Source organism: Rutidosis leptorrhynchoides, chromosome 3 (assembly GCF_046630445.1).
Source record: "Rutidosis leptorrhynchoides isolate AG116_Rl617_1_P2 chromosome 3, CSIRO_AGI_Rlap_v1, whole genome shotgun sequence".
Lineage (NCBI taxonomy): Eukaryota > Viridiplantae > Streptophyta > Magnoliopsida > Asterales > Asteraceae > Rutidosis > Rutidosis leptorrhynchoides.
This window is the reverse complement of record NC_092335.1, coordinates 15362688-15390167: the sequence shown is the minus strand read 5'-3', so window position 1 is coordinate 15390167 and position 27480 is coordinate 15362688.

The window sequence follows — 27480 nt, the reverse complement described above, 5'->3', positions numbered from 1 at the left end:
CGAAAGAGGAGGAACCAGAAGAAGAAGAAGAGGTTCCGGAGGAAGAAATATTGATACCTATAGTAAATCGATTAAATAAAAGAAAATCCTCAACCAACGGACCAAAGTTAATAATGGTCAATGGTGTTTCCGCCGAGGAAGCAAAATATTGGGAAGATTACCAATTTTCCGATGAATCGGATCCCGATGAAGATTCCGATGATGTTATAGAAATTACCTCGATCCAATTTAATAAAGCGAAAGAAAATAATAAGGGAAAAGGTATAAAAATGGAGAAACCCGATTCCAACCCCGATGAACTTTATATGTATCGACAACATCCGTATTTCCTAAAATGTAACAATGACCCGGGAACCTCTAAACCACCAGGTTTTTCTAAACCATTATGAAAAACGACGGCTCGTATTAGAGGAACACCATATATTCCTAGAAAATTAGGAAAACGAACCATGTCCGAAGAAGAAGAAACCAGTGATTCAGATTAGAGGGTTGTAATCATGTTGTGTATTATATGTATTGTAGTGTGCTTGTACTTTTATGTTCTATGTAAAAATTGCTTGTATTGTTTGTTAACTATCTTTTACGAATCTAATCCTTGTCTATTTTACAGTATAAAAACAAAATGGACGTTAAGGGTAGACAACCGAATATTTTAGAAGACCTACCAGAGGATATGATTGAGGAAATCTTGTCTAGAGTCGGTCAGAATTCATCAGCACATTTAGTTATGGCGAAATTAACTTGTCAAACATTTGAAAGACTTTCTAGAAATGCCTTAGTTTATAAAAGGCTTTCCTTTGATAGGTGGGGTATATCACATTGGGGAGACCGTAAGTTACGCCGTGTTTTCTTTAAAGCGTTAAATGCGTAGAACCCAAATGCAATTTTATGCTACGGGTTAAGAACCTATTTTGACTCGACATATCCCAACATATGATTTCGTGAATTAGAAAGAGCTTCTAACATGCAACATAAAGAAGCATGTTATGCTTATGTGTTAGTGATGTTCGCTTCTTACCAAAATGAGAAAAAGAACATCGGATTGCAACTTTTAAATAAAACCTTCCCACAAGTGACGGATTTAGTAGTTGGGGTGAGAAACAAGGTTTTTAGATTATTACGGGGCTGTTGGACATTACGAAACCCTCGTCCTTTTGACGACATTACAACATGCTGCCTAGCCAATGGTCATAACGGTTATTTTCCACAAGACCAAGGATGGAAAGTCGTCTTAGTAAAACCAGAATGCATGACTTGTTTCTGGACTTATGAATTACGTGTCTTTATTTCCTTTGCTGAACAACTTGCGTATTAACTAGGTTTATCTTCAAAACTGCCCTGTATCAAGTGTACTATATTTCATGATATATGTAATATAGCGAAGTTGTAAGTTTGAAGAATATTTGTATGTGATATATTATTATAATCAGTTTTTCATATGGAATTATAGTAGTTGAATTGTATATTAGCTACTAAGTATGAACTTAACGGGTAGGTAGTACCCGAATTTAAACTTATAAAACGCTAATATGAAGAAAAAGCTTTTATAAATGAGTTCATATTATGCTACAAAATACTATTGACTACTCTTAATATTCTGTATGATTAACTCGATTCAGTTGGCTATTTTGAAGGAAATGGCACCGACTACTCGACAAACCATGAATATGAGCGAAGAGGAATTTCGTACCTTTCTTGCTGCAAACATAGCTGCAGTACAGGTTGCGCTACATACCAACAACAACTCTGAATCTAGCAATGTAGCTAACGGCGCAAGAAATCGTGTAGGATGCTCCTACAAAGAATTCACTGTCTGCAAACCTTTGGAATTTGATAGAACCGAAGGACCAATTGGATTGAAACGGTGGACCGAGAAAGTCAAATCGGTGTTTGCCATAAGTAAGTGTACTGAAGAGGACAAAGTTAAGTACGCTACGCATACCTTCACAGGTACTGCATTAACGTGGTGGAACACCTATCTTGAACAGTTAGGACAAAATGCTTCTTACGCACTACCATGGTCGGCATTCAAGCAATTGATGAACGAACAGTACAGTCCTAGAAACGAAGTTAATAAACTCAAGGCAGAACTTAGAGAGTTACGAACACAAGGGTTCGACGTTACCACATATGAACGACGATTCACAGAGTTGTGCCTATTGTGTCCGGGAGCATTCGAAGATGAAGAAGAGAAGATCGACGCGTTTGTAAAAGGGTTACCAGTTAGGATTCAAGAAGATGTGAGTTCACACGAGCCCGTTTCTATACAGAAGGCAAGTCGAATGGCTCATAAACTCATAAATCAAATTGAGGGAAGAATTAAAGAGCAGGCGGCTGAAGAAGCCAACACAAAACAACTCAAGAGGAAGTGGGAGGAAAACGGTGGCAAGAGTCACCAGTACAACAACAATAATTACAACCACAATCGCAACAACTATCCCAACAACCGCAACAACAATCGTAAAAATAACCGCAATTCTAACAATAACTACAACAAACATCCCAACAACAACAACAACTACAACAACCGTTTCAACAACAATAACAATCCCAACAATAACCTCAATAACAACGGCAACAAAAACCAAAAACAGCCATGTCATAGGTGTGAAGAAAATCATCAGGGTTTTGCACGATATTTTACAACAGGTGTAAAAGAAATGGTCATAGCGCGACAAAGTGTGAGGTCTACGGACCAAAGGTTTACAGAGCTAAAGGAACAAATAATGCCGGAACAAGTAATGCCGAAACGAATAGTGTCGGAGCAAGTAATACCAACGCTGTTTGTTATAAATGTGGAAAACCGGGCCACATTATTAGAAATTGCCCGAATCAGGGGAATACTAATGGGCAGGGCCGTGGAAGAGTTTTCAATATTAATGCGGCAGAAGCACAGGAAGACCCGAAGCTTGTTACGAGTACGTTTCTTATTGACGATAAATCTGCTTATGTTTTATTTGATTCGGGTGCGGATAGAAGCTATATGAGTAGAGAATTTTGTGCTAAATTAAGTTGCCTATTGACGCCTTTGGATAGTAAATTTTTACTCGAATTAGCAAAAGGTAAATTTGTAGTGACCCGAACTTTTCCATGTTTATATATATATTAATTGAGATTGATATTTACATGATTAAATGTTTCCAACATGTTAAGCAATTAAACTTGTTAAGACTTGATTAATTGAAATATGTTTCATATAGACAATTGACCACCCAAGTTGACCGGTGATTCACGAACGTTAAAACTTGTAAAAACTATATGATGACATATATATGGATATATATATAGTTAACATGATACTATTATAAGTAAACATATCATTAAGTATATTAACAATGAACTACATATGTAAAAACAAGACTACTAACTTAATGATTTTTAAACGAAACATATATGTAACGATTATCGTTGTAAAGACATTTAATGTATATATATCATATTAAGAGATATTCATACATGATAATATCATGAAAATATAATAATTTAAAATCTCATTTGATATTATAAACATTGGGTTAACAACATTTAACAAGATCGTTAACCTAAAGGTTTCAAAACAACACTTACATGTAACGACTAACGATGACTTAACGACTCAGTTAAAATGTATATACATGTAGTGTTTTAATATGTATTTATACACTTTTGAAAGACTTCAATACACTTATCAAAATACTTCTACTTAACAAAAATGCTTACAATTACATCCTCGTTCAGTTTCATCAACAATTCTACTCGTATGCACCCGTATTCGTACTCGTACAATACACAGCTTTTAGATGTATGTACTATTGGTATATACACTCCAATGATCAGCTCTTAGTAGCCCATGTGAGTCACCTAACACATGTGGGAACCATCATTTGGCAACTAGCATGAAATATCTCATAAAATTACAAAAATATGAGTAATCATTCATGACTTATTTACATGAAAACAAAATTACATATCCTTTATATCTAATCCATACACCAACGACCAAAAACACCTACAAACACTTTCATTCTTCAATTTTCTTCATCTAATTGATCTCTCTCAAGTTCTATCTTCAAGTTCTAAGTGTTCTTCATATATTCTACAAGTTCTAGATACATAAAATCAAGAATACTTTCAAGTTTGCTAGCTCACTTCCAATCTTGTAAGGTGATCATTCAACCTCAAGAAATCTTTGTTTTTTACAGTAGATTATCATTCTAATACAAGGTAATAATCATATTCAAACTTTGGTTCAATTTCTATAACTATAACAATCTTATTTCAAGTGATGATCTTACTTGAACTTGTTTTCGTGTCATGATTCTGCTTCAAGAACTTCGAGCCATCCAAGGATCCGTTGAAGCTAGATCCATTTTTATCTTTTCCAGTAGGTTTATCCAAGGAACTTAAGGTAGTAATGATTTTCATAACATCATTCGATTCATACATATAAAGCTATCTGATTTGAAGGTTTAAACTTGTAATCACTATAACATAGTTTAGTTAATTCTAAACTTGTTCGCAAACAAAAGTTAATCCTTCTAACTTGACTTTTAAAATCAACAAAACACATGTCTATATCTATATGATATGCTAACTTAATGATTTAAAACCTGGAAACACGAAAAACACCGTAAAACCGGATTTACGCCGTCGTAGTAACACCGCGGGCTGTTTTGGGTTAGTTAATTAAAAACTATGATAAACTTTGATTTAAAAGTTGTTATTCTGAGAAAATGATTTTTATTATGAACATGAAACTATATCCAAAAATTATGGTTAAACTCAAAGTGGAAGTATGTTTTCTAAAATGGTCATCTAGACGTCGTTCTTTCGACTGAAATGACTACCTTTACAAAAACGACTTGTAACTTATTTTTCCGACTATAAACCTATACTTTTTCTGTTTAGATTCATAAAATAGAGTTCAATATGAAACCATAGCAATTTGATTCACTCAAAACGGATTTAAAATGAAGAAGTTATGGGTAAAATAAAATTGGATAATTTTTCTCATTTTAGCTACGTGAAAATTGGTAACAAATCTATTCCAACCATAACTTAATCAACTTGTATTGTATATTATTTAATCTTGAGATACCATAGACACGTATACAATGTTTCGACCTATCATGTCGACACATCTATATATATTTCGGAACAACCATAGACACTCTATATGTGAATGTTGGAGTTAGCTATACAGGGTTGAGGTTGATTCTAAAATATATATAGTTTGAGTTGTGATCAATACTGAGATACGTATACACTGGGTCGTAGATTGATTCAAGATAATATTTATCGATTTATTTTTGTACATCTAAATGTGGACAACTAGTTGTAGGTTACTAACGAGGACAGCTGACTTAATAAACTTAAAACATCAAAATATATTAAAAGTGTTGTAAATATATTTTGAACATACTTTGATATATATGTATATATTGTTATAGGTTCGTGAATCAACCAGTGGCCAAGTCTTACTTCTCGACGAAGTAAAAATCTGTGAAAGTGAGTTATAGTCCCACTTTTAATATCTAATATTTTTGGGATGAGAATACATGCAGGTTTTATAAATGATTTACAAAATAGACACAAGTACGTGAAACTACATTCTATGGTTGAATTATCGAAATCGAATATGCCCCTTTTTATTAAGTCTGGTAATCTAAGAATTAGGGAACAGACACCCTAATTGACGCGAATCCTAAAGATAGATCTATTGGGCCTAACAAACCCCATTCAAAGTACCGGATGCTTTAGTACTTCGAAATTCATATCATATCCGAAGGGTGTCCCGGAATGATGGGGATATTCTTAAATATGCATCTTGTTAATGTCGGTTACCAGGTGTTCACCATATGAATGATTTTTATCTCTATGTATGGGATGTGTATTGAAATATGAAATCTTGTGGTCTATTATTATGATTTGATATATATAGGTTAAACCTATAACTCACCAACATTTTTGTTGACGTTTTAAGCATGTTTATTCTCAGGTGATTATTAAGAGCTTCCGCTGTCGCATACTTAAATAAGGACGAGATTTGGAGTCCATGCTTGTATGATATTGTGTAAAAACTGCATTCAAGAAACTTATTTTGTTGTAACATATTTGTATTGTAAACCATTATGTAATGGTCGTGTGTAAACAGGATATTTTAGATTATCATTATTTGATAATCTACGTAAAGCTTTTTAAACCTTTATTGATGAAATAAAGGTTATGGTTTGTTTTAAAATGAATGCAGTCTTTGAAAAACGTCTCATATAGAGGTCAAAACCTCGCAACGAAATCAATTAATATGGAACGTTTTTAATCAATAAGAACGGGACATTTCAGTTGGTATCCGAGCGTTGGTCTTAGAGAACCAGAATTTTGCATTAGTGTGTCTTATCGAGTTTGTTAGGATGCATTAGTGAGTCTGGACTTCGACCGTGTTTACTTGAAAAATGATTGCTTAACAAATTTTGTTGGAAACTATATATTTTTAACATGTGAATATTATGTGATATATTAATCTCTTAACGCGTTTGATATTATGTGAAAGATGTCTACCTCTAGAACAAGTCCCATTGACTCACCTAATAATAATGAAGAGTTAAATGTAAATTGGAATGATTCGTGGACTGATTCACAAGTTCCCGATGAGGAACCGGAAGAAGAGTCGGAACCGGAAGAAGAATCGGAACCGGAAGAAGAATCGGAACCGGATGAAGAAATAGAACCGGTGGGGGAAATAATAAAACGGTTAAGTAAAAGAAAATCCTCAACCAACCGACCAAGGTTAATTATGGTCAATGGTGTTTCCGCCAAGGAAGCAAAATATTGGGAGGATTACCAATTCTCCGGTGAATCGGATTCCGACGAGAATTCCAATGATGTTATAGAAATTACCCCAACTGAATTTAAAAAGGCAAAAGAAAATAATAAGGGAAAGGGCATAAAAATAGAGAAATCTAATTCCAACCCCGATGAACTTTATATGTATCGTCAACCCCCGAAGTCCTTAAGTTGTAACAATGACCCGAGAACCTCTAAACCACCAGGTTTTTCTAAACCAATGTGGAAAACGACGGCTCGTATTAGGGGAACATCATATATCCCTAGAAACTTGGCAAAACGAACCAAAACCGAAGAAGAAGAAACAAGCGAGTCGGAATAAGATAGTTGTATTCGTATGGTGTAATATATGTAATATAGTGTGCTTATGCTTTATGATATATGTAAAAATTGCTTGTATTAATAAGTATTTTTTTTATGAATCTAACTTTTGTCTATTTTACAGTATAAAAACACAAAATGGATAGACAACCCAATATTTTAAGAGACCTACCCGGAGACATGATTGATGAAATCTTGTCTAGAGTCGGTCAGAATTCTTCGGCACAACTATTTAAGGCGAGATCAGTTTATAAGACATTCGAAGAACATTCCAAGAATGCCTTGGTTTATAAAAGGCTTTCGTTCGAAAGATGAGGGATATCACATTGGGAAATCCATAAGTTACGATGTGTTTACTTTGACGCATATATTGCGGGGAACCCAGATGCTATTTTACGCAATGGGTTAAGAAATTATTTTGACTCAATATATCCGAATATTGGACTTCGTGATTTAGAAAAAGCGGCTAACATGCAACATAAAGAAGCATGTTATGCTTACGGATTAGTAATGTTCGCTTCTCACCAAAGTGAGAACAAGAACATCGGGCTACAACTATTAAACAAAACGTTCCCACCAGTGACGGAGTCGGCAATTAGGGTAAGAAATGAGGTTTTTAGATTGTTACGGGACTGTTGGACATTACGTAACCCTCGTCCCTTTGACGACGTTACAACACGCTGTCTTATCAACGGCCATAACGGTTATGTTCCACAAGACCAAGGATGGGAAGTAATCCTAGTAAAACTAGAATGCACGACTTGTTTCTGGACGTATGAATTACGTGTCTTTATTGCCTTTGCTGAACGACTTGTGTACTAGCTAGAATTATCTTCACAACCATCTTGTATCAAATTTATTGTGTGTTATATTTCATGCTATATGTAAAATAAGCGGTATTGTAAGTTTGTAAAATATTGTGTAAAAGTTTGAAAGCGAAATATTATTATAATCAGTTTTTCGTATAGAATTGTAGTAGTTGAATTGTATATTAGCTACTAAGTATGAACTTAACGGGTAGGTACTACCCGAATTTAAACTTATAAAACGCTAATATGAAGAAAAAGCTTTTATAAATGAGTTCATATTATGCTACGAAATACTATTAACTACTCTTAATATTCTGTATGATTAACTTGTTCCATTTGACTATTTTGAAGGAAATGGCACCGACTACTCGACACACCATGAATATGAATGAAGAGGAATTCCGTACTTTTCTAGCTTCAAACATAGCCGCAGTACAGGCTGCGCTACATACCAACAATAACCTAGGATCTAGCAGTACATGAAATCGTGTAGGATGCACCTACAAAGAATTCACTGCCTGCAAACCTTTGGAATTTGATGGAACCGAAGGACCGATCGGATTGAAATGGTGGACCGAGAAGGTCGAATCGGTATTTGCCATAAGTAAGTGTACTGAAGAGGACAAAGTGAAGTACGCTACGCATACCTTCACAGGTTCTGCGTTAACATGGTGGAATACCTATCTAGAGCAAGTGGGACAAGACGATGCGTACGCACTACCGTGGTCAGCATTCAAGCACTTGATGAACGAGAAGTACCGTCCCAGAACCGAGGTCAATAAGCTCAAGACAGAACTTAGAGGGTTACGAACCCAAGGATTTGATATTACCACGTACGAAAGACGATTCACAGAATTGTGCCTATTGTGTCCGGGAGCATTCGAAGATGAGGAAGAGAAGATCGACGCGTTTGTGAAAGGATTACCGGAAAGAATTCAAGAAGATATAAGTTCACACGAGCCCGCCTCCATACAACAGGCATGTAGAATGGCTCACAAACTAGTGAACCAGATTGAAGAAAGAATTAAAGAACAGACTGCTGAAGAGGCCAATGTGAAGCAAGTCAAAAGAAAGTGGGAGGAAAACGGTGATAAGAATCACCAATACAACAACAACAGCAATTACAACAATAATCGCAACAATTATCCCAACAATCGCAACATCAATCGCAACTACAACAAACGGCCCAACAACAACAACAACAACAACAACAACAGCAACTACAACAATCATCCCAACAACAATAATAACCGCAACAACAACAACAATCAGAAGCAGCTATGCCAAAGGTGTGAAAAGTATCACTCGGGGTTCTGCACCAAATTTTGCAACAAGTGTAAAAGAAATGGTCATAGCGCGGCGAAGTGTGAGGTCTACGGACCAGGGGCTAATAGAACGAAAGGAACAAATGGTGTCGGAACGAGTAATGGCGGAGCAAGTAGTGTCGGAGCAAGTTATGCCAATGTAGTTTGTTATAAATGTGGAAAACTGGGCCATATTATTAGAAATTGCCCGAACCAGGAGAACACGAATGGACAAGGCCGCGAAAGAGTTTTCAATATTAATGCGGCAGAGGCACAGGAAGACCCGAAGCTTGTTACGGGTACGTTTCTTATTGACAATAAATCTGCTTACGTTTTATTTGATTCGGGTGCGGATAGAAGCTATATGAGTAGAGATTTTTGTGCTAAATTAAGTTGTCCATTGACGCCTTTGGATAGTAAATTTTTACTCGAATTAGCAAATGGTAAATTAATTTCAGCAGATAATATATGTCGGAATCGAGAAATTAAACTGGTTAGCGAAACATTTAAGATTGATTTGATACCAGTAGAGTTAGGGAGTTTTGATGTGATAATCGGTATGGACTGGTTGAAAGAAGTGAAAGCAGAGATCGTTTGTTACAAAAATGCAATTCGCATTATACGAGAAAAAGGAAAACCCTTAATGGTGTACGGAGAAAAGGGCAACACGAAGCTACATCTTATTAGTAATTTGAAGGCACAAAAACTAATAAGAAAAGGTTGCTATGCTGTTCTAGCACACGTCGAGAAAGTACAAACTGAAGAAAAGAGCATCAATGATGTTCCCATTACAAAAGAATTTTCCGATGTATTTCTGAAAGAATTACCTGGATTACCCCCACATCGATCCGTTGAATTTCAAATAGATCTTGTACCAGGAGCTGCACTAATAGCTCGTGCTCCTTACAGACTCGCACCCAGTAAGATGAAAGAACTGCAAAGCCAATTACAAGAACTTTTAGAGCGTGGTTTCATTCGACCAAGCACATCACCGTGGGGAGCTCCTGTTTTGTTTGTCAAGAAGAAAGATGGTACATTCAGGTTGTGTATCGACTACCGAGAGTTGAACAAACTTACCATCAAGAACCGCTACCCACTACCGAGAATCGACGACTTATTTGATCAACTACAAGGCTCGTCTGTTTATTCAAAGATTGACTTACGTTCCGGGTATCATCAAATGCGGGTGAAAGAAGATGATATTCCAAAGACTGCTTTCAGAACACGTTACAGTCATTACGAGTTTATGGTCATGCCGTTTGGTTTAACTAATGCACCAGCTGTGTTCATGGACCTTATGAACCGAGTGTGTGGACCATACCTTGACAAGTTTGTCATTGTTTTCATTGATGACATACATATTTACTCAAAGAATGACCAAGAACACGGTGAACATTTGAGAAAGGTGTTAGAAGTATTGAGGAAGGAAGAATTGTACGCTAAGTTTTCAAAGTGTGCATTTTGGTTGGAAGAAGTTCAATTCCTCGGTCACATAGTGAACAAAGAAGGTATTAAGGTGGATCCAGCAAAGATAGAAACTGTTGAAAAGTGGGAAACCCCGAAAACTCCGAAACACATACGACAGTTTTTAGGACTAGCTGGTTACTACAGAAGGTTCATCCAAGACTTTTCCAGAATAGTAAAACCCTTGACTGCATTAACGCATAAAGGGAAGAAATTTGAATGGAATGATGAACAAGAGAAAGCGTTTCAGTTATTGAAGAAAAAGCTAACTACGGCACCTATATTGTCATTGCCTGAAGGGAATGATGATTTTGTGATTTATTGTGACGCATCAAAGCAAGGTCTCGGTTGTGTATTAATGCAACGAACGAAGGTGATTGCTTATGCATCTAGACAATTGAAGATTCACGAACAAAATTATACGACGCATGATTTGGAATTAGACGCGGTTGTTTTTGCATTAAAGACTTGGAGGCACTACTTATATGGGGTCAAAAGTATTATATATACCGACCACAAAAGTCTTCAACACATATTTAATCAGAAACAACTGAATATGAGGCAGCGTAGGTGGATTGAATTGTTGAATGATTACGACTTTGAGATTCGTTACCACCCGGGGAAGGCAAATGTGGTAGCTGATGCCTTGAGCAGGAAGGACAGAGAACCCATTCGAGTAAAATCTATGAATATAATGATTCACAATAACCTTACTACTCAAATAAAGGAGGCGCGACAAGTAGTTTTAAAAGAGGGAAATTTAAAGGATGAAATACCCAAAGGATCGGAGAAGCATCTTAATATTCGGGAAGACGGAACCCGGTATAGGGCTGAAAGGATTTGGGTACCAAAATTTGGAGATATGAGAGAAATGGTACTTAGAGAAGCTCACAAAACCAGATACTCAATACATCCTGAAACGGGGAAGATGTACAAGGATCTCAAGAAACATTTTTGGTGGCCGGGTATGAAAGCCGATGTTGCTAAATACGTAGGAGAATGTTTGACGTGTTCTAAGGTCAAAGCTGAGCATCAGAAACCATCAGGTCTACTTCAACAACCCGAAATCCCGGAATGGAAATGGGAAAACATTACCATGGATTTCATCACTAAATTGCCAAGGACTGCAAGTGGTTTTGATACTATTTGGGTAATAGTTGATCGTCTCACCAAATCAGCACACTTCCTGCCAATAAGAGAAGATGAAAAGATGGAGAAGTTAGCACGAATGTATTTGAAGGAAGTCGTCTCCAGACATGGAATACCAATCTCTATTATCTCTGATAGGGATGGCAGATTTATTTCAAGATTCTGGCAGACATTACAGCAAGCATTAGGAACTCGTCTAGACATGAGTACTGCCTATCATCCACAAACTGATGGGCAGAGCGAAAGGACGATACAAACGCTTGAAGACATGCTACGAGCATGTGTTATTGATTTCGGAAACAGTTGGGATCGACATCTACCGTTAGCAGAATTTTCCTACAACAACAGCTACCATTCAAGCATTGAGATGGCGCCGTTTGAAGCACTTTATGGTAGAAAGTGCAGGTCTCTGATTTGTTGGAGTGAAGTGGGGGATAGACAGATTACGGGTCCGGAGATTATACAAGAAACTACCGAGAAGATCATCCAAATTCAACAACGGTTGAAAACCGCCCAAAGTCGACAAAAGAGCTACGCTGACATTAAAAGAAAAGATATAGAATTTGAAATTGGAAAGATGGTCATGCTTAAAGTTGCACCTTGGAAAGGCGTTGTTCGATTTGGTAAACGAGGGAAATTAAATCCAAGGTATATTGGACCATTCAAGATTATTGATCGTGTCGGACCAATAGCTTACCGACTTGAGTTACCTCAATAACTCGCGGCTGTACATAACACTTTCCACGTCTCGAATTTGAAGAAATGTTTTGCTAAAGAATATCTCACTATTCCGTTAGATGAAATCCAAATCAACGAAAAACTCCAATTCATCGAAGAACCCGTCGAAATAATGGATCGTGAGGTTAAAAGACTTAAGAAAAACAAGATACCAATTGTTAAGGTTCGATGGAATGCTCGTAGAGGACCCGAGTTCACCTGGGAGCATGAAGATCAGATGAAGAAGAAATACCCGCATCTATTTCCAGAAGATTCGTCAACACCTTCAACAGCTTAAAATTTCGGGACGAAATTTATTTAACGGGTAGGTACTGTAGTGACCCGAACTTTTCCATGTTTATATATATTAATTGAGATTGATATTTACATGATTAAATGTTTCCAACATGTTAAGCAATCAAACTTGTTAAGACTTGATTAATTGAAATATGTTTCATATAGACAATTGACCACCCAAGTTGACCGGTGATTCACGAACGTTAAAACTTGTAAAAACTATATGATGACATATATATGGATATATATATAGTTAACTTGATACTATGATAAGTAAACATATCATTAAGTATATTAACAATGAACTACATATGTAAAAACAAGACTACTAACTTAATGATTTTTAAACGAAACCTATATGTAACGATTATCGTTGTAAAGACATTTAATGTATATATATCATATTAAGAGATATTCATACATGATAATATAATAATTTAAAATCTCATTTGATATTATAAACATTGGGTTAACAACATTTAACAAGATCGTTAACCTAAAGGTTTCAAAACAACACTTACATGTAACGACTAACGATGACTTAACGACTCAGTTAAAATGTATATACATGTAGTGTTTTAATATGTATTTATACACTTTTGAAAGACTTCAATACACTTATCAAAATACTTCTACTTAACAAAAATGCTTACAATTACATCCTCGTTCAGTTTCTTCAACAATTCTACTCGTATGCACCCGTATTCGTACTCGTACAATACATAGCTTTTAGATGTATGTACTATTGATATATACACTCCAATGATCAGCTCTTAGCAGCCCATGTGAGTCACCTAACACATGTGGGAACCATCATTTGGCAAATAGCATGAAATATCTCATAAAATTACAAAAATATGAGTAATCATTCATGACTTATATACATGAAAACAAAATTACATATCCTTTATATCTAATCCATACACCAACGACCAAAAACACCTACAAACACTTTCATTCTTCAATTTTCTTCATCTAATTGATCTCTCTCAAGTTCTATCTTCAAGTTCTAAGTGTTCTTCATATATTCTACAAGTTCTAGTTACATAAAATCAAGAATACTTTCAAGTTTGCTAGCTCACTTCCAATCTTGTAAGGTGATCATCCAACCTCAAGAAATCTTTGTTTCTTACAGTAGGTTATCATTCTAATACAAGGTAATAATTATATTCAAACTTTGGTTCAATTTCTATAACTATAACAATCTTATTTCAAGTGATGATCTTACTTGAACTTGTTTTCGTGTCATGATTCTGCTTCAAGAACTTCGAGCCATCCAAGGATCCGTTGAAGCTAGATCCATTTTTCTCTTTTCCAGTAGGTTTATCCAAGGAACTTAAGGTAGTAATGATTTTCATAACATCATTCGATTCATACATATAAAGCTATCTGATTCGAAGGTTTAAACTTGTAATCACTAGAACATAGTTTAGTTAATTCTAAACTTGTTCGCGAACAAAAGTTAATCCTTCTAACTTGACTTTTAAAATCAACAAAACACATGTTCTATATCTATATGATATGCTAACTTAATGATTTAAAATCTGGAAACACGAAAAACACCGTAAAACCGGATTTACGCCGTCGTAGTAACACCGCGGGCTGTTTTGGGTTAGTTAATTAAAAACTATGATAAACTTTGATTTAAAAGTTGTTATTCTGAGAAAATGATTTTTATTATGAACATGAAACTATATCCAAAAATTATGGTTAAACTCAAAGTGGAAGTATGTTTTCTAAAATGGTCATCTAGACGTCGTTCTTTCGACTGAAATGACTACCTTTACAAAAACGACTTGTAACTTATTTTTCCAACTATAAACCTATACTTTTTCTGTTTAGATTCATAAAATAGAGTTCAATATGAAACCATAGCAATTTAATTCACTCAAAACGGATTTAAAATGAAGAAGTTATGGGTAAAACAAAATTGGACAATTTTTCTCATTTTAGCTACGTGAAAATTGGTAACAAATCTATCCCAACCATAACTTAATCAACTTGTATTGTATATTATGTAATCTTGAGATACCATAGACACGTATACAATGTTTCGACCTATCATGTCGACACATCTATATATATTTCGGAACAACCATAGACACTCTATATGTGAATGTTGGAGTTAGCTATACAGGGTTGAGGTTGATTCCAAAATATATATAGTTTGAGTTGTGATCAATACTGAGATACGTATACACTGGGTCATGGATTGATTCAAGATAATATTTATCGATTTATTTTTGTACATCTAACTGTGGACAACTAGTTGTAGGTTACTAACGAGGACAGCTGACTTAATAAACTTAAAACATCAAAATATATTAAAAGTGTTGTAAATATATTTTGAACATACTTTGATATATATGTATATATTGTTATAGGTTCGTGAATCAACCAGTGGCCAAGTCTTACTTCTCGACGAAGTAAAAATCTGTGAAAGTGAGTTATAGTCCCACTTTTAAAATCTAATATTTTTGGGATGAGAATACATGCAGGTTTTATAAATGATTTACAAAATAGACACAAGTACGTGAAACTACATTCTATGGTTGAATTATCGAAATCGAATATGCCCCTTTTTATTAAGTCTGGTAATCTAAGAATTAGGGAACAGACACCCCAATTGACGCGAATCCTAAAGATAGATCTATTCGGCCTAACAAACCCCATCCAAAGTGATGCTTTAGTACTTCGAAATTCCTATCATATCCGAAGGGTGTCCCGGAATGATGGGGATATTCTTAAATATGCATCTTGTTAATGTCGGTTACCAGGTGTTCACCATATGAATGATTTTTATCTCTATGTATGGGATGTGTATTGAAATATGAAATCTTGTGGTCTATTATTATGATTTGATATATATAGGTTAAACCTATAACTCACCAGCATTTTTGTTGACGTTTTAAGCATGTTTATTCTCAGGTGATTATTAAGAGCTTCCGCTGTCGCATACTTAAATAAGGACGAGATTTGAAGTCCATGCTTGTATGATATTGTGTAAAAACTGCATTCAAGAAACTTATTTTGTTGTAACATATTTGTATTGTAAACCATTATGTAATGGTCGTGTGTAAACAGGATATTTTAGATTATCATTATTTGATAATCTACGTAAAGCTTTTTAAACCTTTATTGATGAAATAAAGGTTATGGTTTGTTTTAAAATGAATGCAGTCTTTGAAAAACGTCTCATATAGAGGTCAAAACCTCGCAACGAAATCAATTAATATGGAACGTTTTTAATCAATAAGAACGGGACATTTCAAAATTAATTTCAGCAGATAATATATGTCGGGAGAGAGAAATTAAACTGGGGGATGAAACTTTTAAAATTGATTTAATACCAGTCGAGTTAGGGAATTTTGATGTAATAATTGACATGGACTGGTTGAAAAAGGTGAGAGCAGAGGTCGTTTGTTACAAAAATACGATTCGCATTATGCGTGAAAAAGGAAAACCTTTAATGGTGTACGGAGAAAAGAAGAACGCGAAATTAAATCTTATTAGTAGTTTGAAGACGCAAAAACTAATAAGAAAAAGGTTGTTACGTCATTCTAGCACACATCAAGGAAGTTAAACCTGAAGAAAAGAACATCCGTGATGTTCCCGTCACAAAAGAATTTCCCGATGTATTTTCGAAAGAATTACCGGGATTAGCCCCACATCGATCCTTTGAATTTCAAATAGACCTTGTATCAGGAGCTGCACGAATAGCTCGTTCTCCATACAGACTCGCACCCAGCGAAATGAAAGAATTACAAAGTCAGTTACAGGAACTTTTAGAGCGTGGTTTCATTCGACCAAGCACATCACCATGGGGAGCTCCTATTTTGTTTGTCAAGAAGAAAGATGGTACATTTAGGTTGTGTATCGACTATCGAGAGTTGAACAAACTTACCATCAAGAACCGCTACCCACTACCGAGAATCGACGACTTATTTGATCAACTACAAGGCTCGTCTGTTTATTCGAAGATCGATTTACGTTCTGGATATCATCAAATGCGGGTGAAGGAGGATGATATTCCAAAGACTGCTTTTAGGACGCGTTACGGTCATTACGAGTTTATGGTTATGCCGTTTGGATTGACTAACGCACCAGCTGTGTTCATGGACCTCATGAACCGAGTGTGTGGGCCATATCTTGGCAAGTTTGTCATTGTTTTCATCGATGACATACTTATTTACTCGAAGAATGATCAAGAGCACGAAGAACATTTGAGAAAAGTGCTAGAGTTGCTGAGAAAAGAAAAACTGTACGCTAAGTTTTCAAAGTGTGCATTTTGGTTGGAAGAAGTTCAATTCCTCGGTCACATAGTGAACAAAGAAGGTATTCAGGTGGATCCATCAAAGATTGAAACCGTTGAAAAGTGGGAAACCCCGAAAACTCCGAAACACATACGCTAGTTTTTAGGACTAGCTGGTTACTACAGAAGGTTCATCCAAGACTTTTCCAGAATAGCAAAACCCTTGACTGCATTAACGCATAAAGGGAAGAAATTTGAATGGAAAGATGAACAAGAGAAAGCATTTCAATTGTTAAAGAAAAAGTTAACTACGACACCTATATTGTCATTACCTGAAGGGAATGCTGATTTTGTGATATGTTGTGATGCCTCAAAGTAAGGTCTCGGTTGTGTATTAATGCAATGAACGAAAGTAATTGCTTATGCGTCTAGTCAATTGAAGATTCAAGAACAGAATTATACGACGCATGATTTGGAATTAGGCGCGGTTGTTTTTGCATTAAAGACTTGGAGGCACTACTTATATGGGGTCAAAAGTATTATATATACCGACCACAAAAGTCTTCAACACATATTTAATCAGAAACAACTGAACATGAGGCAGCGCAGGTGGATTGAATTGTTGAATGATTACGACTTTGAGATTGTTACCACCCAGGGAAAGAAAATGTGGTAGCCGACACCTTGAGCAGAAAGGACAGAGAACCCATTCGTCTAAAATCTATGAATATAATGATTCATACTAATCTTACTACTCAAATAAAGGAGGCGCAACAAAGAGTTTTAAAAGAGGGAAACTTAAAAGATGAAATACCCAAAGGATCGGAGAAGCATCTTAATATTCGGGAAGACGGAACCCGGTATAGGGCTGAAAGGATTTGGGTACCAAAATTTGGAGATATGAGAGAAATGGTACTTAAAGAAGCTCATAAAACCAGATACTCAATACATCCTGGAACGGGGAAGATGTACAAGGAACTCAAGAAACATTTTTGGTGGCCGGGTATGAAAGCCGATGTTGCTAAATATACATAGGAGAATGTTTGACGTGTTCTAAGGTCAAAGCTGAGCATCAGAAACCATCAGGTCTACTTCAACAACCCGAAAACCCGGAATGGAAATGGGAAAACATTACCATGGATTTCATCACTAAATTGCCAAGTTCTTTCAGGACTGCAAGTGGTTTTGATACTATTTGGGTAATAGTTGATCGTCTCACCAAATCAGCACACTTCCTGCCAATAAGAGAAGATGACAAGATGGAGAAGTTAGCATGACTGTATTTGAAGGAAGTTGTCTCCAGACATGGAATACCAATCTCTATTATCTCTGATAGGGATGACAGATTTATTTCAAGATTCTGGCAGACATTACACCAAGCATTAGGAACTCGTCTAGACATGAGTACTACCTATCATCCACAAACTGATGGGTAGAGCGAAAGGACGATACCAACGCTTGAAGACATGCTACGAGCATGTGTTATTGATTTCGGAAACAGTTGGGATCAACATCTACCGTTAGCAAAATTTTCCTACAACAACAGCTACCATTCAAGCATTGAGATGGCGCCGTTTGAAGCACTTATGGTAGAAAGTGCAGGTCTCCGATTTGTTGGAGTGAAGTGGGGGATAGACATATTACGGGTCCGGAGATAATACAAGAAACTACCGAGAAGATCATCCAAAATCAACAACGGTTGAAAACCGCCCAAAGTCGACAAAAGAGCTATGCCTACATTAAAAGAAAAGATATAGAATTTGAAATTAGAGAGATGGTCATGCTTAAGGTTGCACCTTGGAAAGGCATTGTTCGATTTGGTAAATGAGGGAAATTAAATCCAAGGTATATTGGACCATTCAAGATTATTGATCGTATCGGACCAGTAGCTTACCGACTTGAGTTACCTCAACAACTCGCGGCTGTACATAAGACTTTTGACGTCTTGAATTTGAAGAAATGTTTTGTTAAAGAAGATCTCACTATTCCGTTAGACGAAATCCAAATCAGCGAAAAACTTCAATTCATCGAAGAACCCGTCGAAATAATGGATCGTGAGGTTAAAAGACTTAAACAAAACAAGATACCAATTGTTAAGGTTCGATGGAATGCTCGTAGAGGACCCGAGTTTACCTGAGAATGAGAAGATCAGATGAAGAAGAAATACCCGCACTTATTTCCAGAAGATACGTCAACACCTCCAACTGCTTAAAATTTCGGGACGAAATTTATTTAACGGGTAGGTACTGTAGTGACCCGAACTTTTCCATGTTTATATATATTAAATGAAATTGATATTTACATGATTAAATGTTTTCAATATGTTAAGCAATCAAACTTGTTAAGACTTGATTTCTAACTGACTGAAACCCGGGCTAGTTGTAAGTGGACTATTTTGCCCTTAGGGTTTGTACTTAGTCTTAAGTGCTTTTATTTTAATTATGTGAATAGTGTTATTTTATTATTTGTGTTGTGTCCATTTTATGACAAGGGTCCCAGAACAGGTTTGTTTATTTTATTTGGACCTCGTTTGGGTTACCTAATCTTGTGCGAAAGATATCAGATAACTGGTAAATACCCGTGTGTTGTACAGTGTGGGAATTAATCCCAATTATGTGACTAGTGTGCTGTATTTTCCTCCCCATTTCTAGAAAATTCACCATATACACCGTACCTTCATCCCTCCCACCTAACCAAACCCTAATTCTCCATTGTTGATCTTGAGCTCGAATTGGTCTTGAAATCACGTTCTTTACACTCTACTGATTCTTTTAAGGTATGAATCATGAGCTTTCATGATCAATTTAGTGTTAAAATGGTGTTTTTAAGTGTATTTGTTCAAAAGCTTGATTTTGTGTCAAAATCCATGGATTTGATGTTGTTATGATCAAAACTTTGTGGGTTTATAGTCTATAACATGTAGTAATTGAGTTGTGGTAAGTTTTGATGTCGAAAACGAGCTCTAGATCGAGTTTTGGTGAATTTAGCTTGAAGTCCGTAGGTTGTGTTCAGAATCTGCAGATGATGAACACAGTCGGCCGACTGTCGGACCGACTGGCGAGTGAACCGACCGACTGTGTTTGACTTTTGACCGATTGTGGAAGTACCAAATAAGCCGACCGATTGGGAAAGTCAGTCAAGCGGTTGTGTCAACAGTCGACCGACTGTCTACGTCAGTCGACCGATTGAGGAGACAGTCGACCGACTGTGTGTCCAGGGCAGAATGCTTTACCAAAGTGCCTTTTTCTAGCCGTTATGCTGCCCGTTTGTATTTTTGTGTTCAGGATGTAAATTTTTGTGGACGCATTTTTTTTTTACTAATTTGCTATAATTCGCTGTCAGTGTGCCTAATCTTGATGGGAACACTATTCTAACTTGGTTTTTGCTGTTCTCAGGAGATAAGGACAAGGAGGAAGCTCAGAAATAATAACTGAGCAGTTGCTGGTAATTGGTGAGTGGGTCTATCTACGGATAGAGTTTAAGTAGCATATCATGCTACTGTGGTTGACTCTTTTACCATGCATAGTGTAGGAATTGCCATGATAGAATAATATCGTTTGCCTGATGTTGTATGTGAATTATGTGTACACTGTGTGAATGGCACCAGTCGGGCCTAGGGAGACTGGGGACTCGAGACGTGCCTAGGAGAGGTTAGAGTCCGTATGAGGTCAACCGTGCCTAGGGGAGGTTGGGTCCATAGGCTACTGATTGTGGAGTATAGTGTGAATGATGCATCCCCTGCATCTGGATAACTATACTGTGAATTGAGTAGCAGGGACTATCGGTAGACTCAGGCCCGATCAGCTGGGAGTCGTGTGCTCGTACAAGCCGCCGATCCTCGTATTGTCTTATAGTATGCTAGTTGCTATTTAGCAAGTGTTATTGTTAGTATATAGCTTGTGTGTGGCTTAAGCTATATCTGTTAGATAGATTCCATTCACTTAGCGGTGCGCTAATCCCCCACATGTTTTCCCCCTTTGTAGGTTTAGGTACTGCTAGATGGGATGGGTATTGATGCAGAAGACATGTTTGACGACCCAACTCTGATGTGGACTTTTGTATAAATAATGTTTTGTAATAACGTAACACCGTTGTGTAAACTTAAATGTAATTACACGGATTAATGTAATGACGTGACCTATATTGTGTTTGTAAATAAAGTCTTCCGCTGTGTGTTTAAAAAAAAAAATGGCCGATGTTACAAGTTGGTATCAGCGCCAGGTTTGGCAGCAAATACGTGAGCGTACTTTGTTCCCAAACCCTGAGGCAAGTCAAACATGTCTGTGGGAGTGGGGGCTAAGTGAAAATAGGATATACGTGTGTTAGTTGTGATTGAACTAACTGTTATCCATTAAGCTTTTGTGTAAGCTGTTTTGTAGCACAGGTATGGCTGATAGAAACGCAACTGGCCCATCCAACCCCGGAACATTCAGAGCACCAGAAGAGGGTGTTGAGTCTGATGATGATCAGAGTAGTTACATCCTTCAATTAGAAAGTAAGCTAAAAGAGGCTGAGGACAAAATTAATGAGCTTGAATTAGCGAGGCATTCTGGAAATGACGATACACCACCTGGATTCCCAATCGCGCAATCCCAAACGATACCCAATGTGCACCAGAACCAGTTTCAGAATCAAATACCTAACCAATACTATATGCCACCACAAAACACTTTTACTTACCAAAATCCCATGATGATGAACCCGTACTAAATGTAAATGTTTCAACAACCTTACATGCAACCACCCAAAAAGTGTACTTATAAGAACTTCCGTGATTGCAAACCTTCTGAGTTCTCTAGAAGTACTGATCCGACTGTAACTCTCAATTGGTTGCGAGAAATTAAAAGGGTATTTGAAGCATGCCAGTGTGAACCCGAGCTGAAAGTGACATATGCTAGTCGAATGTTGAAAGGTAGGGCTATGATTTGGTGGGATTCCTTAATTTCCAGTATACCGAAAGAACAAGTGAGTATGATCACATGGGAGCAGTTTCATGGGAAGGTGTGTGAACAGTATTGTAATCCGTTTGATATGAACCGAATCAAGACTGAGTTTCTTGAAATGAAGATGACACCTCAAATGACGATCGATGAGGTAGTAGAGAAGTATATGGATAAACTGAGGGTTGTACAACAATGGGTGCCAGACGAAGCGTCTCGTATCCAACATTTTGTTAATATCATTCTGCCAGAGTACCGAACTTTTGTTAGAACAGCTACATCGTTGTCTCAAGCTGTTGTGATGGCTAAGATGGTAGAAAGTGATGTTCAGACCACCAGAAATAGAATGTTTGGTAATGTGCTACAACAAGGTAGGCAAGTATCTGGTCAATCAGGATCTAAATTCAAGAAGTCTAGTGGGTTTAAATCGAAGGGTAAAAGTGGTCAGAGTAGTTCTGGATCTGGATCAGGTAAAGGGAATTGGTGTCACACGTGTCGATCTTCTCACAGTGGTTAGTGTTCTGAGGCTACAAGAAGATGCTTAAAGTGTGGTGTGGTTGGGCATGAGTCTTCAGCATGTCGGTATCCGAATAGTGTGTGTTGGAGTTGTCATAAACCAGGGCATCATGCAGTTAGTTGTCCGTCGAAAAGTGGTAGTTCCGGGGCAGGGTCAGTGGAGCGTTCGGCATCAGCCGGAGGGTCAACTGCCTCGAGTGGGCAGAAGAGGAAGAACCCTCCAACAGCAGAGGCTAGAGCTTTTTAGATGTCAGTTGAGAATGCTGTGGCAACCGACGAAGTGATCACCGGTATGTTTCTAATCAACTCAATACCTGCTCGCGTATTGTTTGATTGTGGTGCCAATAGATGTTTTATGTCCCTAGGTTTCTGTGCTAAGTTGAAATTACCAGTTACTGTGTTACCCAAGCTGGTTAGTGTAGAAGTAGCTGATGGTAAGATCACACCCGTCACAACATATGTGTCTGGGGTTTGTATAGAGATTGAAGGGAATTCTTTCCCGGTAACTTGTTTAGTGTTACCTATTCCTAGCTTTGATGTAGTATTAGGAATGGATTGGTTGAGCTCGCTTAGGGCTAATATTAAGTGCGATAGGAAAATGATTACCTTTCGTTTGACCGACGGAACCCGTGTTGTGGCCCGAGGGGAGCGGGGTGGGTATAATTTTTCGCTGATAACCATGATGAAAGCGAAAAAGTCGATGGCAAAGGGCTGTGAATCATTTCTTGCATATGTGATTAATGCGAAGAAAGAAAAGAAAACAGTGGCCGATATTCCGGTAGTATCAGAATTTACCGAAGTGTTCCCAGATGAGTTACCAGGTCTGCCGCCGGTCAGGGAAGTCGAATATAAGATTGAGTTGGTTCCTGGAACAACTCCAGTTGCAAAAGCTCCATACCGATTAGCGCCGTCTGAAATCCGTGAAATGATGTCACAGATTCAAGAGTTATTAGATCGTGGGTTTATCCGACCGAGTTCTTCACCGTGGGGTGCTCCGGTATTGTTTGTTAAAAATAAAGATGGGTCAATGCGTATGTGTATTGATTATCGTGAATTGAACAAAAGAACCGTGAAGAATAAGTATCCGTTACCTCGAATAGACGATTTGTTCGATCAGTTACAGGGTGCTTCATTCTTTTCTAAGATAGACTTACGATCAGGATATCATCAGGTCCGTGTTTCTGAATCAGATAAACCGAAAACAGCGTTCAGAACAAGGTATGGTCATTATGAATTTCTTGTCATGCCGTTTGGGTTGACGAATGCGCCAGCAGTCTTCATGGATTTAATGAATAGAGTGTGTAGTCCGTTCTTAGATAAGTTTGTGATTGTGTTTATAGACGATATACTAGTGTATTCAAAGACAGAGAGTGAACATGCTGAACACCTGAGACAGGTTTTGAACTTGTTGAAACGCGAGCAACTATTTGCAAAAATTTCAAAGTGTGAATTTTGGTTACGTGAAGTGCAGTTTTTGGGTCATGTGATTTGTGTTGAAGGTATAAAAGTTGATCCGACAAAGATAGAAGCGGTAATGAAATGGAATTCTCCGAAGACTCCGACTGAGATTAAGAGTTTTCTGGGATTGGCTGGTTATTATCGCAGGTTTATCAAAGATTTTTCTAAAATAGCAGGTCCGTTGACTAAGTTGACTCGTAAAGATGTAGCCTTTCGATGGACTGATGAACAGGAAAAGGCTTTTCAGATGTTGAAACAGCTACTGTGTCAGGCACCAGTGTTAGCATTACCAGAAGGTTCAGATGACTTCGTGGTATACTGTGATGCATCATTTGCTGGGTTGGGTTGTATCTTAATGTAGAGAGATAAAGTAATCGCCTACGCCTAGCGACAGTTGAAAGTTCATGAGAAGAATTATCCAGTGCATGATCTTGAAATGGCTGCAGTAGTGTTTGCTTTGAAACTGTGGAGACACTATTTGTATGGAACCCATTGTGTTATTTGTACAGATCATAAGAGTTTGCAATATATCTTCTCACAGAAAGAATTGAATATGCGTCAGAGACGGTGGCAAGAGTTGATCAAAGATTATGATTGTGAAATTAAATATCATTCGGGTAAGGCAAATGTGGTTGCAGATGCGCTAAGTCGTAAAAAGTCAAGTGAAAATGTGAAATTCCTTCGTTTAAATATAACTTCAGATTTGATTAACAGCTTAAGAACAGTTCAGGACTGTGCTTTGGAGGACGAACATATTAAATCTGAACAAATGATTAAACAAAAAGTGGACTTAATTGATGACTCACGTGGACTAAAGACTTTAAACAATCATGTTTGGGTGCCTAAGCTTGGAGATTTGAGGGATTTAATTATGACAGAAGCTCACAAATCCAGATTAACAGTACATCCGGGTAGTAATAAGATGTATCATGATTTGAAAACAGTGTATTGGTGGCCGACAATGAAAACAGATATCGCTCGATATGTCGAAAAGTGTCATATTTGTGCTCAAGTGAAGGCAGAACACCAAAAACCTTATGGTTCGTTACGTCAGTTACAGATTCCAGAGTGGAAATGGGAACATATAACGATGGATTTTGTGACCAAACTACCAAGAACTCAGAAACGACACGATATGATTTGGGTAATAGTGGATCGTCTAACTAAAAGTGCTCATTTTCTTGCTACTCGTGAGACAGCTTCGTTAAGTGAGTTAGCCGATTTGTATGTGAAAGAAATAGTTAGTCGATATGGTGTGCCGTTATCGATCGTTTCAGACAGAGATTCCAGGTTTGTGTCGAATTTTTAGAATAGTCTTCAACAGAATTTGGGTACGCGTGTGAATTTAAGTACAGCTTATCATCCTCAGACAGACGGTCAGAGTGAAAGAACGATACAGACTTTGGAGGATATGTTAAGGGCTTGTGTGTTAGAATACGGTGGTTCGTGGGATACACATTTGCCGTTGGTCGAATTCGCGTATAATAATTCATATCATTCGAGTATAGGGATGCCGCCCTATGAAATGTTGTACGGTCGTCGTTGCAGAACTCCGACTTGTTGGTTAGAAGCCGGGGAGAAACAGTTTGCAGGTCCCGAAATTGTTCATATGACAGCTGAAAAAGTTGCAATTGCGAGAGAAAAGTTGAAAGCTGCTAGAGATAGGCAGAAAATGTATGCTGATCCGCGTAGATGTCCGGTAACCTTTCATGTGGGTGAACGAGTGTATCTAAAAGTTTCGCCGTGGAAAGGGGTTATCAGATTCGGTAAACGTGGTAAGTAGCACCAAGATTTATTGGTCCATTTCAGATCAGTGAGGTGTTGAATGACCAAACTGTGGTGTTAGATCTTCCGCCAGAGTTAGCCGGTATTCATAATACATTTAACGCGTGTTATCTTCGTAAGTGTAAAGTCGATGATGAAACGCAACTCCTTCCTTTGGAAGATTTAAGGGTCGATTTGAATAAAAAATTGGTGGAAGAGCCGGTCCGTGTAGTTGACCGAAAGGTGACTAAGTTGAGAAATAAAGAGATACCGATGGTATTGATCGAGTGGAAACATAGCTTGGGTTCTAATCATACGTGAGAGACAGAAGAGTTGATGAGGACTCGCTACCCTCATTTGTTTGACCAAGACCAGATTCCGAGGACGGAATCTCCTTAAGGGGGGTGGATTTGTAACAGACAGAAACTCGGGCTAGTTGTAAGTGGACTATTTTGCCCTTAGGGTTTGTGCTTAGTCTTAAGTGCTTTTATTTTAATTATGTGAATAGTGTTATTTTATTATTTGTGTTGTGTCCAGTTTATGACAAGGGTCCCAGAACAGATTTGTTTATTTTATTTGGACCTCGTTTGGGTTACCTAATCTTGTGCGAAAGATATCAGATAACTGGTAAATACCCGTGTGTTGTACAGTGTGGGAATTAATCCCAATTATGTGACTAGTGTGCTGTATTTTCCTCCCCATTTCTAGAAAATTCACCATATACACCGTACCTTCATCCCTCCCACCTAACCAAACCCTAATTCTCCATTGTTGATCTTGAGCTCGAATTGGTCTTGAAATCACGTTCTTTACACTCTACTGATTCTTTTAAGGTATGAATCATGAGTTTTCATGATCAATTTAGTGTTAAAATGGTGTTTTTAAGTGTATTTGTTCAAAAGCTTGATTTTGTGTCAAAATCCATGGATTTGATGTTGTTATGATCAAAACTTTGTGGGTTTATAGTCTATAACATGTAGTAATTGAGTTGTGGTAAGTTTTGGTGTCGAAAACGAGCTCTAGATCGAGTTTTGGTGAATTTAGCTTGAAGTCCGTAGGTTGTGTTCAGAATCTGCAGATGATGAACACAGTCGGCCGACTGTCGGACCGACTGGCGAGTGAACCGACCGACTGTGTTTGACTTTCGGCCGATTGTGGAAGTACCAAATAAGCCGACCGATTGGGAAAGTCAGTCGAGCGGTTGTGTCAACAGTCGACCGACTGTCTACGTCAGTCGACCGATTGAGGAGACAGTCGACCGACTGTGTGTCCAGGGCAGAATGCTTTACCAAAGTGCCTTTTTCTAGCCGTTATGCTGCCCGTTTGTATTTTGGTGTTCAGGATGTAAATTTTGAAAGTGCACAAGTGTTAAACATGAAAATTTTAGCGGACGCATTTTTTTTTTACTAATTTGCTATAATTCGCTGTCAGTGTGCCTAATCTTGATGGGAACACTATTCTAACTTGGTTTTTGCTGTTCTCAGGAGATAAGGACAAGGAGGAAGCTCAGAAATAATAACTGAGCAGTTGCTGGTAATTGGTGAGTGGGTCTATCTACGGATAGAGTTTAAGTAGCATATCATGCTACTGTGGTTGACTCTTTTACCATGCATAGTGTAGGAATTGCCATGATAGAATAATATCGTTTGCCTGATGTTGTATGTGAA